General features: G+C 36.6%; 1 long non-coding RNA gene across 1 annotated transcript in view; it reads left to right on the top strand.

The window, feature by feature from the left end:
- The first annotated feature begins 322 nt into the window (after nucleotides 1-322).
- Nucleotides 323-13,656, top strand: part of LOC108547054 (uncharacterized) — a 162,736-nt gene continuing 149,402 nt past the window's right edge. The window contains exon 1 of the long non-coding RNA XR_001890171.1: nucleotides 323-350. This is a non-coding gene — a long non-coding RNA (uncharacterized LOC108547054). The remainder of the gene's footprint in view (nucleotides 351-13,656) is intronic.

The following is a 13,656-nucleotide window of genomic DNA, read 5'->3' as shown; positions in this document are numbered from 1 at the left end:
CACTATAGGTGAACCATGATGTCGAGCAGGATTTCAAATTTTCTTATCGAATCTTAATTTTTTTTTACAATATTTTTAGTTCTTTTTAGCATCAGAATCATCATCTTTGCCAAAACGGCAAAAGGAATTTATTCCACGAATAATTTCACCTAACGGATCATTCCAAATAGATCACACAAGTGGCTCGCTCTCCACTGAAAATAAAACCACGTACCCTAAATGAATATTCAAAGATTATCACTCATCGATACTGTTTCGTTTATAGGTGGAAGCGTTAGTGGGATATTAAGGCCACTTTCAGTTTTTAAATGGAAGGCTTTCAGGGCGGGTTGAACGATCTACAAGACAAGGTACGTGCGCACAAATTTCAGTCGAAGATCCATGGATCGAAGCATCCTTCTGATAATTCCTCCTTGGTATTTACGTTCCACAGTGTGCTGTAACTGTCTTCAAAAACACGAAACCCATAATTATTTAAATTATTACAAATTTATGATAACTATATATTAGGTAGGAAGTATCAACCATATTTCAGCTTCGAAGAGATATATTTCAAAAACAGCATAAACTATAATAGTTTTTAATTTGTTGTTTGTATTGGATGAGAATGGATACATTTGTATCGTTGTGTCATCTAATGTAATCTTATTTGATACTCAGTAAGTGAGTATGAGGAGAGGAGATGTTCATTCATAGAGTAACCAGGTGTTAATTAAGGTTATGTATCACTGACAATTCCAGAAAGACTGATTATATTGAAATAATATAAATAAAACCAAGTCTGCTTACTATTATTTTAACAGTTTGCTATTGTAGGAATTTGCAATTCTTTTATTTATGCAAAATTTTTAGCTCACCACGATATTAGTCAATACAAAATGTCAATAGAATCAAATTATTCAATAAAAATCTATAGAAATCTAAATTGGCTAGAGTAGAACCTATAGATTTTGATTCTTTTATCTATGCAAAATTTTTAGCTCACCATTATATTACTCGAAAAATGTCAATACAAGCAAATTAATCAAATTAATTTTTAAATTTCTACGTGTTAGTAAGGCGAGGTTAGGATAACGAAACACACACAAGATCTTTAGTTGCAATAATAATATAATTGTACAATACTATAAAAAGGATTGGGCACTCACTATATACATTACAATACTCGTTGTTTCTCACATACTGGTATTGCTCAAACTAACTCATATCCATAAATCGCATTAGCGTTGAAACACTGTTTCAATCACTTATCGACGACCACAAATTGGAAATTTTAGGCGAGGCCCCAAAATTTCTAGGAATTCGCAAATTCCTACAAATTCTGAGAGTTCATCCGGGATTTGCGAATTCTTATAAATTTTTGGGGACTCGTTCGAGATTTGCAAATCGTAGCCATTTATAAGTAATTAAAACAGTGTTGTAATGCGAACGCGATTTATGATAAGAAACCCTACAATTTCCGAGGGCTCGTCCTTGATTTGCGAATTCCTACAAATTTTGAGGTCTCATTCGAAATTTGAAAACCGTAACCATTGATAAGTAATTGAAACAGTATTGCGACGCAAATACGATTTACGGATATGAACCCTACAAATTCTGAAGACTCATTCAGTATTTGCGAATTTCAACACTATATTTTGAAATACCAATTTAGAATAACACTCTTGTACCAAATAACAGCGAATTACCAAAAAGAAAATTGAGAAATTGGGGCTAATAATTACCAAAAAAATTCGAAGAAATAGAAGAATCCCCTAAATTTCTCGTAAAATATATTTAACAATTCGCTCGCTTCATATTCATCGTACAATTCTCCCCGAATTTTCAATAATTCATGAATATCTAGAGCTTTAGAACACATATATATTCGGCTTCCGTGTTTTCCTCCAGTTCTGCCGGACACTGCGTTCCTCCAAGCAATCCTCCACTCCCGTTCGCACGAGACGTACCCTGGAACGCGTGACTCGAGTCGGTTGCACGAGTCGAGGGGGTTGGAACGGATCGAGAACCGTTTAAAACCGTAATGGCCGTTACGCGTATCGAGGAATCGGCGTAGCACGTTCTCGACAAAGGGGCTTTCATCCGCGCCAGGGACCTCTGCGTATGCAAATTCGCTGCTAGATCCATGGCAGCACGCGACCCGACGCAGCCTCGAATTCACATTCAAATTTCCCGCTGTGCCACGTTTTTTCCATCCTCCGTTTCCACGTGCAGCGTGCACTTGTTACCCTGCGAAGGGTAAGGATGGGGAGGACGAAGGAAAGAATGGGGATGCCCGATGGCGCCGAACACAGGGATTTCTCAGTCTGTTAATGACGAAAGAGCAATCACTGCATTGATAGCTGACACAGGTATGGAGAAATTTCACCTGGATGGACGGTTCTTTGAAGAAACCAAAGATCCAAGAGAGAGTGGGGATGGATAATGAAAAATAGGTTTTAATAGGAATTTTATTTCTTCTCTTTAAAGGTAATTTAAATTACCTATAACTTTAGTAACATAGCCAACGTTTGTAGTTGCAATAAAATTATTTATTTAATTTGTAGCATTTGGGTGATTAAATTAATTTCCAATTAAAAAATTATTAAATTAATTTTTGTAAAAATATATTTGTTTATATATTATATAAAATTCAAAATTTATATTTTAATTTCGACTTCAAAATTTGACTCGATGCTTTAGATTTTTCTATGGTGTTGTTCTGTGTTTAAATGAATATTAAGAGCAAGCTTCGAATCAAGGAAATGTTAGTGGTGGATGAAATATCAATAACAATAAAAATAATTGTTTATTTAATTACAAGAAATGATCAAACACAAATATTAAGTATAAATCTAATTAATTTCTTGCAATCATATGCTCATACCTATTTTTGCTATTAAGACTCAATTATAGTATTATTACTAATTTTAATTATTTATTATATACACTGTTACTAATTTTTAATTACTAAATTTGCACTGTTACTGGCCTGTGCTCAATCTCTCTGGTTAGTTCTTTCTACTTTCATACATTACATGAACACACACAATTCACACAACACCTCAATCAATTAACCTGAACCTATTAGATATTGGTATCCCATGCATACTTGTCCAACTCATGCCTTTCTTACAGTCATCGCTTCTTTATTATATATTATCAACACATATATATTCAAAATCTATGTTAATCATTACCACGATAGAAATTAATTCAAATTTCATTGATTCAAATTTGACTATCTATCATGTTTGGATAAATGTTAATAGTAAATTTGAAGCCGAGAGAAGAATGAATTTATAAAACAAGGTTTAAATTTAATACTGATTAAAAGTGATTAATTTTACATTTTGAATATGTAAAATGTTCCTTCATTTGGTTACTTATTACTCCACCTAATAGCTCATACCATAACAAGTATATTTGCCAATGTAAAAAATATTTAAAGTACTTCTCTCCTCGTTATAATTGAAACATCATTACTACCTGATGGACGAAAAATACAGGACCGAAAATTTCCGCAAAAACATTGGCCAAAGCCAGAAATTATTACCCGCGGGGAAAAGAGATTCGATTTAAGCACGCGAATTTTTATTTCCACCATAAGTAAGCCATCCGCATACTCATCTCGTTCCTCAAAGTATTCATACCATCCCGATCCTCCGTCTTCCACAACTTTTTCTCAACCAGTCCTCGGAGCGTCCAGCAGATTGCAAACGATCATCCAGAGCATGGGAAGAGATTTCGAGGGGCACCTCGTCAAGGCCCCCTCCCCCCGTGGCAGCAGCAACAGCAGCAGCAGCTCGGAATCCTCGTTTCTGCTTGCTCGATATAACGAACGGGCCACTATCCTCGTCGTCTCGGTATTAGTATGCATTCTTGTGAGAGTCAAGCCGGGCCAGTAGCTCTGTTTCACCCGGCATTCCCACACCTATGCTCGCCTGTGCCCTTAATTCCCCGCCATTGTCCCCCAGCTGGTCCAGACAGATACACCGAGCTAAAAGAGAGCCGAGAGATACACACGCGGTGAGTTGTCACTTCTGCCATCCTAGGGCCAGGTTCACGGCAGCCTTAAGCAGAGGAGAGACCAGAATGAATGCGTATGGATCGGTTCGTGAGGTCTGCGATCTCCAAGGTGAATAGAGGTGCGCGCCGGGGCAACTGAAAGCGAAGGGGCTGCTTCCCTTCTGAGACAATAATAGAAACAGTGCCGGCACCCTTGCCACGACCCAAATACCTCGAAATACATGATACACGACGAGCCTCTGCTCCATTTCTCCCATTTCTTCCCTCACCCCCTCCCGTTCTCACCCTCTGGCTTGCCAGGTTCCTCTCTATCCGTCTCAACGATACAATTAAAGTACGTTGCGGTCTTTAAAGCCTGCAACCCCCACCCTGCCTCATCCCCGGACCCTTTCTCTCTAGGTGCAGATCCTTCGATTTATGCGAGCGAAAGGGGTGAAAGAGGAAATCTGGGCCAGTCTTCCTCTACCTGTTCCACGGGTCCGTGAGGCTTTCTTTCTCCATTTATTATCCTATTCCACGTCCTCGTTACACCCAGTCCGATACACACGCCGATCGTCACCCGATCGATAGGCTCCTCTATGCCACCGACGTAACCGAATCTTCGTCACCCTTCGATCCGTCGGTTCCAGGGGGTACGCAGCGCGCAGCTTTGCTCGCAGATTCTTTGATTTGTGGGATCGTTTGCTCGTTGCCCCACGGTGCATAATTCCGATTGATTATCGTGAATGCGCGGCGTCGGGATCGAGTGGGCCGGAAGTCGGCTTCATCCCCCTTCGACCGTTGCCTATTAGCGACTTCGATCCGATCGGAATCGGGTTCCTGGCCTTTGTCCCGCCAGTCGGTGTAACGATTTTTGTCTCCAGGTAGCAAACGCGATCGGCTCCTCCGCGGAGCGTGTCTTCCTTGACAAATGATGACTTATTTCTTCCTCGTCGTCTTGTCGTAAATTCGTCGCTGCATTGTCGGGCAGAGAAATCGCGGATGAGAGAATTCTCGGTGGTTGATTTCTAAATGTAGATTTCGAAAGGGGAATAAATTGTCTAGACAGTTGCTTGGCGAGCGTGCGGGCTCGTAGAAACATTGAATTTCTCGGTTCGAACAGGAACAAAGTTCCGTTTCTTCGTTCAGCCCCGATGACCTATCGGCCATTCGATGTCCAGCCAGGGGCAGCAGAGGGAAAACAAAAACAGCTGACTTCTTGGAGTCTGATAAAGACGTGGCTAGTCTGCCAGGAGGCAAGCTTCGAAAGTGAAAATTGCGAAGAAGAAATACCCGGTGGAATTTTCAACGCGTTTTTGCCAGACCGATGTTTGGTATTATCGAGGTCAATAGCTGTGTTAATCTGGGTCGCTGTTATTGAGGTTAATAGTTCTACTCGTGACAAATGTTCTACAAAATTGATATTCACAAAATTGCAGGATTGATTCTTAAGAAGGGGATGTTATATTTTAGGTTTGGGTAACGAATTACAGGACGAGGGTTTAAATTAGTGTTATTTATATTTGTTCCATATTTACCATCATAATTACGCGAATGTAATATTACATACTATTACAATATTTTTTGAAAACAATTCTATGTTTAAAAATCAATAAACTCTTGATGTTAATCATAGGAAATTATACAATTTTTTCCTGTTTTACTTTATTTTAATAATTTCTTTCACAATTGCAATCATTTTTTAATTATTACGGAAAAAATGTTGGTTGATATTCATAAGATTGCAGGATTGATTTTTAGGAAGAGTATGTTATATTTTAGGTTTGGGTAGTGAATTACAGGACGAGGGTTTAAATTAGCGTTATTTATATTTGTACCATATTTACTATAATAATTATGTTATCCATATTATAAGTATTACATATAGTATTGTTTATATATAATGTAATATTACATACTATTACAATATTTTTTGGAAACTATTCTGAGTTTAAAGAATTAATCGACTCTACAGTTACTGATGAGTTAACTATAGAAAATTATACAGTTTTTGCACTTCCATTTTTTAAAAATAATTTCTTCCATAATTGTAATAATTTTTCAATAATTAGGTGAAGAATGTTGGCTAGTAATAACGTCCAATAATATACTGTATAATATATAATACAACATATACTTTGATGTATGTGTATTGTTGTACAAATTTTATATGCAACTATAATATACAATACTAAATATACTATAAATTTGGTACATGGACCAGAACGGAAAGTTCATTCTACAATGCAATACTATCATGCTGCAAAGATTAAGATGTATGTCAAGATGGCACATTATTTTGGCTATTTTGAAATTGTGGAAATATTGTTTTTATACTAACTGTCATTGTCCCAAAATTGAGATACAATGACTTAACGAGCTAGTCTAGCTGATATTTTAAGAAATATTATGATCTTGCATCTGTCACTGTCTGAGAATTGAAACAGTCGGACTTAACAATTTCCACTGAAATACCGTGGTTTTGTAATCTACTGACACGATGCCAATATTCGCGTAGAACAACCAAACGTATCATGAGGTGATTAAGGTTAAAATATGGCTTTGGATCAAGTGCTACACCGTTCGATCAAGGATGCAGCTAATCTTCTGGTATTTTCGTTTCACCAACGAGGAATGGTCAGGATTATCGACTGGGTGTTCAAAGTATGCCCCAGATCTGCATACAGTGAGTAGAATATAACGTGATTAATTATTGCGAATTTTAAAGAATTTTAGAAATTTGAAGAAAAAAAGGATAAAACAAAAATTTGGAAAACAAATACAGTCGTTTCTCAGCTACTGTTGATTTGAAACAATTGCCACTGTTGTATGACACGAGTTTTAATTCCATTTTTACGACACAGCATTTATTGTATTCAGAAAGCTTTAGACCGCTATTAACTCTTTGCACTCGTCGATTTTTTGGCTAAAGAAGAGTAGAAGGTCGAAGATTTTCTACTATGAAGCTGGCGATATTTTTTTCAGCAGTAAATAAGAAATAGTATAATAATTGACACGTAGAATTATTTGATTTCGGTACCTCGCACACTGTTGCATTACATTAAATTTGATATATTAATTAATATCGATCTTCCAAATTTTATGAAATGGTGACTGGAGCTCACCAGTGCAAAGGGTTAATTTTATTGCAAAATAAAAATTCGGTGTGGCTTTAATGAAAATTAAATTAAATTGTCAGAAATAAATATCGTAGATATATTGGAACTGCTACAATCACTGATTTTTCATATTATCAATTGGCCTGGGGCACGTATTAATTAAACTTTCGATTGGTATAAGCTTTATTATTTATTTATTATATTATATATAGAAAAACGAGGTCTACTGGAAGATGATTTTGGTGTCAATTAGGCTTGACTACAGCCTTGATAAAGTTAGGTGTGCGAGCAATGGCTGCGTGGCAGCAGAATCCCCCTTACTGGTTACCGATATATATTTTCGTCCTGTCAATGTTGAACATTACCCTAATACTGTTTCTGAATGATTTCTTCTTCAGAAAAGTCTTCAGAATACGTTACTCTATAGCAAATTCGTGTCAAATAATGAATTTTTTGAAAAAAATTCGAAAACATGCGTAGAAGACACGCTCATAGGCTGATTTTCAAACTTTGATAACCAATTATAATTATCCAGAAGCACGAACAATTATAATTATGTACATCGATAAACTCGGGATACTCTCACCTAACTTTCAAATCAACAATGAACATTCTAACATTCCTACTTTTTCCGTAATACTTCATTTTAGCCCAAAATTGTGTCTCCTTCAGAAAACTTACATTTTTTCGAAAATTGGAAAAATTTTCAATATGTTTTTCGAGCAGTTATATTCCATTTGAATAGATGTCTATATATCATGAATTATTTAAAAAAAAACGCTCGTAGGTTCTGAAAATAGATGATTTCTTTCGAGACATCGAGCAGCACGGTATACATCATCGAAATCCAAACCATCTGTTTACAACGTTCCAGGTAAATCGATTCCTTCATAAATAAAATATTGCTCGCATTTGTTCCGAGGCGCAAATTCGCGCAGCTCTACTTATTCTTGGCCAGCTAACAGTAGTAAGGTTAATGCATTCGTTATTTCTGACGCAGCTCTCGGGGGCCCTCGTTCCAGAACTCGTGGGAAAAGGTGGCGGCGCGCGCGCGCGCGCGCCAATCGAAGCGGTGCACATTTTTCGCCACATTCCTCCATAATTCATTTTCGCTCTTCGGCCTGGCTCCCTCTTCCTTCGTTCTTCGACACGCTCGATTCGCGCTTATTCATTCGAATTCCAGGCAGCTCGCGAGTCTTGACAAGCGACGCGAGCTGCGAGCGCCTCGCGTACCCGGCTAAATCGAATTCTATATATGTATCCGCGTATGAATCACGTGCAAATACACTGCACCCTCGTAACATCGGCTTGCCCCCTTTGCTACTGCCGCGTGGGACTAATTTTCCGATCGGTTCTGCGAATTTTCTTCCTTTGATCGATCGTTGATTGCATTTTGATTGCAGCCGATCATGATTTCGTTGCAGCTTCGAAAATAATTTGGAATTTTTGCAAATTTATTATGGAGTATTTTTTGATTAGGTTAGCTGTGATTATAGTTTGTTTCCAGGTTGTCAGATTTTGTAATTGTGCTTTAATATGGGATTCCTGTGAAGATTCTAAGAATTTTGAGATATTTCGTTTATTTGTTTGCGAATTTTGTTTTGGTAATCGATCGTTGATTGGATTTTAATTACACGCGATTAAGATCCTTACTGTAGCTTCGCAAATAATTTTGAATTCTCACAAATTTATTATGGAGTATTTCTTGATTAAGTTAACCGTGATTAAAGTTTGTTTCCAGGTTGTCAAATTTTATAGTTGTGCTTTAATATGGGATTCCTGTGACGATTCTAAGAATTTTGAGATGTTTCGTTCATTTGTTTGCGAATTTTATTTTGGTAATCGATCGTTGATTGGATTTTAATTACACCCCGTCTAAATCCTCACTGTAGCTTCGGTAATAATTTTAAATTTTTGCAAATTTATTATGTAATATTTTTTGGTCAGATTGTCTTTAACTGAAATCTGTTTTTAGGTTGTGATTTATTTGAGATTCCTGTAAAGATTCTGTCAAGAATTTTGTGACTTTTCATGTATTTTCTACGTCTAGGATTTAATAGATTTAATTGGGGGTAAGAATTATACTTCTTCTGCTTTTTGTTTGCTGAAAATAAGGTTCGATATTTATGTAAATATATTTTCTGTTTCCACTTTTCATAATCTGTGATATTATTACTATTTTTGGGTGCAGGAATAGTAATTTTTAATGGACTATGTGGAATATATTCTAGATAGGAATTTATTCTGATACAGAGAATTGATTTGCATTCTTAGTTGACAGGTCAATATGTGTTATAAATTAATTCCAAATTTTAAATTTGAATTTTAAAGGAGCTGGTAATTCACTCTTAAACATAGCACATAGTATAAAATATTTCTGATCCAATTTGTTAAACTGTACAATAAAGAAAAAGATCAAATTGTGTTATGAAAGAATAATAATAATAAACATAGCAACCTGCAAATTTGTAAAATAATTGTTATTTGAAAAAATAGAAGTTCCAAAATATAAATTGAAGAAATATATCAAAGCATTTTAATTTTAATTTATTAAAAATTAACCTGCAATAACGTCAAACTTCCAAAATATCGAAATCATAAATTTATTATCAATTTACAAATAAAAAGTTGAAATTTTCCCATAACAAGATCCATATTCTATCTACATGGCGAAATTAGAAATTTCGAGACTCATGAAATCTATTTCGGAATTACCATTCCTTCCTGAAATTATGATTTAATCCACATGCCAACTTTTTAATTCATCGCGACAGTATCTCCGCTTAAAATTAAATGAAATTTACGAGGTCGATTGCTTCGAGGAAAAATTGCTTTCAACCTCCCTGCTGATTCCTTATTTCGTAGGTTTAATAGGGAAAAAAAGTAATTAACTGTTGCACTTGCACGATACGGAGCGTCTAGAAATTTGCATATTTTGCAAAGAAACGCGGAGAGCGGTGAATCGATAATTCGCTGGTTCTGCTCTCCGAGAATACACGTGTCATATTTGCTTCCATTTCGATTCATTAATCACCCTTAATGCGTCCGCTATCCCGTGAGCCATCGGTGGCCCGCGATAGTCGGCAGAAGTACGATTTTCATTGGGCAAACAGAAATATCCAAGCAAGGTAGACACGAGAGATCCAAGTGTCAGGAATTCAGGGCAAGCGCTATTTTCAGTTTAATTAAATATTTCAACGTAATACTCTCGAATCTAATTTCACCTTATCAACGCTCGCTTTCTTCTGCGATCAGTACGTATTAATAAGGGTAATATGTAATTAAGGATATTTCAGTCGTCTCTAAGCAGAATTGAATTTACCTGTGAATGAAATGAAGCTATTCGTAATTCCATTTCCTATCTTAGTCGGAATTTCAGACGTTGATTATTCCTTCCGGGAAATCAGTTTTAGCAGGATGGTGTAGCAATGAAATGTGATTGTGCAGTGATAAGTGAATGGAATGAGATTAAAAATTCTTCTATGTCATGTGCATTCGTAGAGAGTGAGACGAACTACTCAGCCATCAGACTGATCAATTTCATAAATTGAAAAGTAATATCAATTAGTAAATTATGGAATCTGTAAGAGCGATTATTTCTGGTACCTTGTAGAAAATAATCTGATAAAAACTACTCATTTATTCCACACTCAATCGTACTTAATTCATAAATGCTATATTTCCATTTCCACTTTGACTATAGTGGTTTAAATATTTATTAACGCTAGAATTTCCGATCTTTAATAAATATCTGAACATAGCATTTTCATCAGAGATAGATAATAGTAATTTTAGTGGAACCATAAAGATAAGTAAATATTATATATTAATTTTATTATTTTTTAAATTTTATTTAATTTATATATAAATTTTTTCTTTGAAGCAGGTATATATTTCTAGTAATTGTGAAACCAGTCTTTGTCTAATTTTAATAATGGGAAAATTTGACAGCAGTGAAAAAGGATAATTATTTATATATGCATAGATTTAATATAGACACCAAAACAACAAAAGTCAGATATACATGCATACATACATACATACATACATGACTTTAAATTTTTAAGTATTAACACGTGCAGGTCAGATGTTTTATTAATCATACTCTTCTGATACATACTGAGTGCAGGATATCTCACCACTGACCCTATTTGCCCATCCATCCGCAATATATTAACACTGGACTTATCATGACCCAAAAAATGATTTATTTCGATTAAAAATTCTGCTATTCGTGACTGCACGTGACTCCACGATTTCTCTTATTATTGTAGGAAGATGGAGGTTAGGAAGGCACAAAAACACTCACACAGAGGCACTGATTAATTAAATAATATATTTGGAATACAACACACGAATACCAACTATAAGGCTAATTCTAACATTATTCAAACACTGTCTTCAAAACATTCTTTGAACTGATACTGACTGACTCTGAACTCTGACAACTCTAACACTGACCTGACATACTCTAACACTCCGCTTTCACATTTATGGCTACAACCCTTACACTCTGAAATATCGTACATAATACACGTAAAATCAATTTTTCTACCGAGATCCCACATTTTTAACACGTTCTTCGCTGCGTCACCCATATCTGGGTGACAAGTATGCTTCCGTGGGGGCCCCCGTCACCCAAATATGGGTGACACTCTTCTTGTTCAAGTTAAATAGAATTTTCAGCTGGATTTTTAAAACGAATTTAATGGAATAAACATTAAATTATAAATATAGGATATACAACATCAAAATATGAAAAGTATACACATTATACTATACTTTTTATTAATTTATATTTAGGATAAAATATTACATTATACTATGTCGCATGGTATACGTTAAAATAGTCTAAACATATTTGACGTGATTTTGGACAATTGGAACAATAGGTCGTAATGTTTTTTCATTTTTCGTAATTGTCTGTCAATATGTTTATGAGTGGTAAAACTTTACCAAGTCTGCTACTCTGTTCTATCGTTTGGTTATTTACAAAATGCAAGTTTGTTTATTTGCAAAATGCAAGTTTGCTGATAGTAATTCAAAACGATTACAGGAAATGGAAAATTGTAATTAGGGTCCCATGACCAACATCTAACGAGCGGTGTCTGTACTAGACGCATCCAAATCATCGGTCCGATAATGTTCTAGCGCACAGACAGTAGGATTTGGGCCCCGCGAGAAACTCAATCGAATCGCGTTGAGCGACGAACGTGTTAATTACCTAGTCTCGGAAAGACGCAAATAAATTCAGAAAGACTTACACAATAATGTCCTGAATATCCCCAAAATTCCAAGGTTTCACAAATTGTTCAGGATTGTCCCCGGTTATGCTTCTTCTATTCCCTTTCGCAAGCTCAGCAACACCTATCCTGCACACAGCGCTCGGCCGAGGCGTATCGCGGAAAGCTCGCGTGACTTTTCTGCCAGCGAGCCGTCGTCGCGTCCATTATTACCGTTACCATTATCGCGGCGAACGATCGGCAACGGGAGAGAAAAAGTAATCACATTAGGGGCGATACCGCGATCGAGATTCATCGGTTAATTCGCCGCCAAATCGATCCGTCGTGCGGTAAACTCTGACGTTTACTGCGCGTAATTTCGCGCGCACGCAAGCCGATCGACGCGATTCCGGGACACGCATCGATGCTCCGTTCTCATCGCGGCCGATCGTCGTTTGAAATTCGTGCGCGGACGCGGCGCGCATGCGCGGTAGACCACCGCGATCCGTTTCCCGGGCCGCCGCACCGCGGCGCAGCGCGCCCGAGGCCTGCGTTGCCTATGGATTCTTCGAAATTAATGAACCGCGAGATTCGAGGCTATTTACGAACAGGAACCGACCTGTCTCGGTATTTCAATGGACCGAGGCTAATTGTTCGCGAAAATAAACCGTAATTTTATTTAGATCACGACAATGGCCCGTCCTTGCGTTTTCCCTTTGTCTAGCGCCGCGGTTTAAGCGGAGAGGTTAGGTATGGCTCGAGTGCGTGGCTGTGCGGTTATTGTTCGAGGGAATGTTTTATTTCTGCCACGGCGGTGAACGTGGTTCGCGATGTTCCTCCGGACCGATGGTATATGCTGCAGAAGAATGTGTTTCTTTCGAGTATGCTTCGAGTATCTGCGGTTAATTTTGTTAGGTTAGGTGTATCCTCCCGAGCAGTGCATTGTGATAGTCGGATGGAATTTTTATGAGATTCTAAGCGCTGGCTGGATTGAATGAAGAATGTGAAGAGTTTCTGAGGTAATCATTCTTTCCTTTTTCAAGTAGTTTTTGAATATTTTTTAAACTGTTTTGAGAAAATGATAATATGGTTTAATAATATTGTGTAATATTGTGTGTCAAAAAGTATCATTGAAATTGAATTTTGGGAAAGTAAAGTTCGAGTAAAACAAGGAACAATGGTTTCATATTTATTGTTCTTGATGTTCAATAATGATTTAGATCATCAAACATTTTGTTTGGGAACAAATTTATTGACAAATCAGGTACATTACTGTCATGTAAAATTTGTGGGGTTTATTATTAATATTCTGTAATGATATAAACTTA

The sequence above is a fragment of the Eufriesea mexicana genome, unplaced genomic scaffold, assembly GCF_001483705.2.
Source record: "Eufriesea mexicana isolate 0111107269 unplaced genomic scaffold, ASM148370v2 scaffold893, whole genome shotgun sequence".
Taxonomy (NCBI): domain Eukaryota; kingdom Metazoa; phylum Arthropoda; class Insecta; order Hymenoptera; family Apidae; genus Eufriesea; species Eufriesea mexicana.
This window is presented reverse-complemented; position numbering and strand designations above follow the sequence as displayed.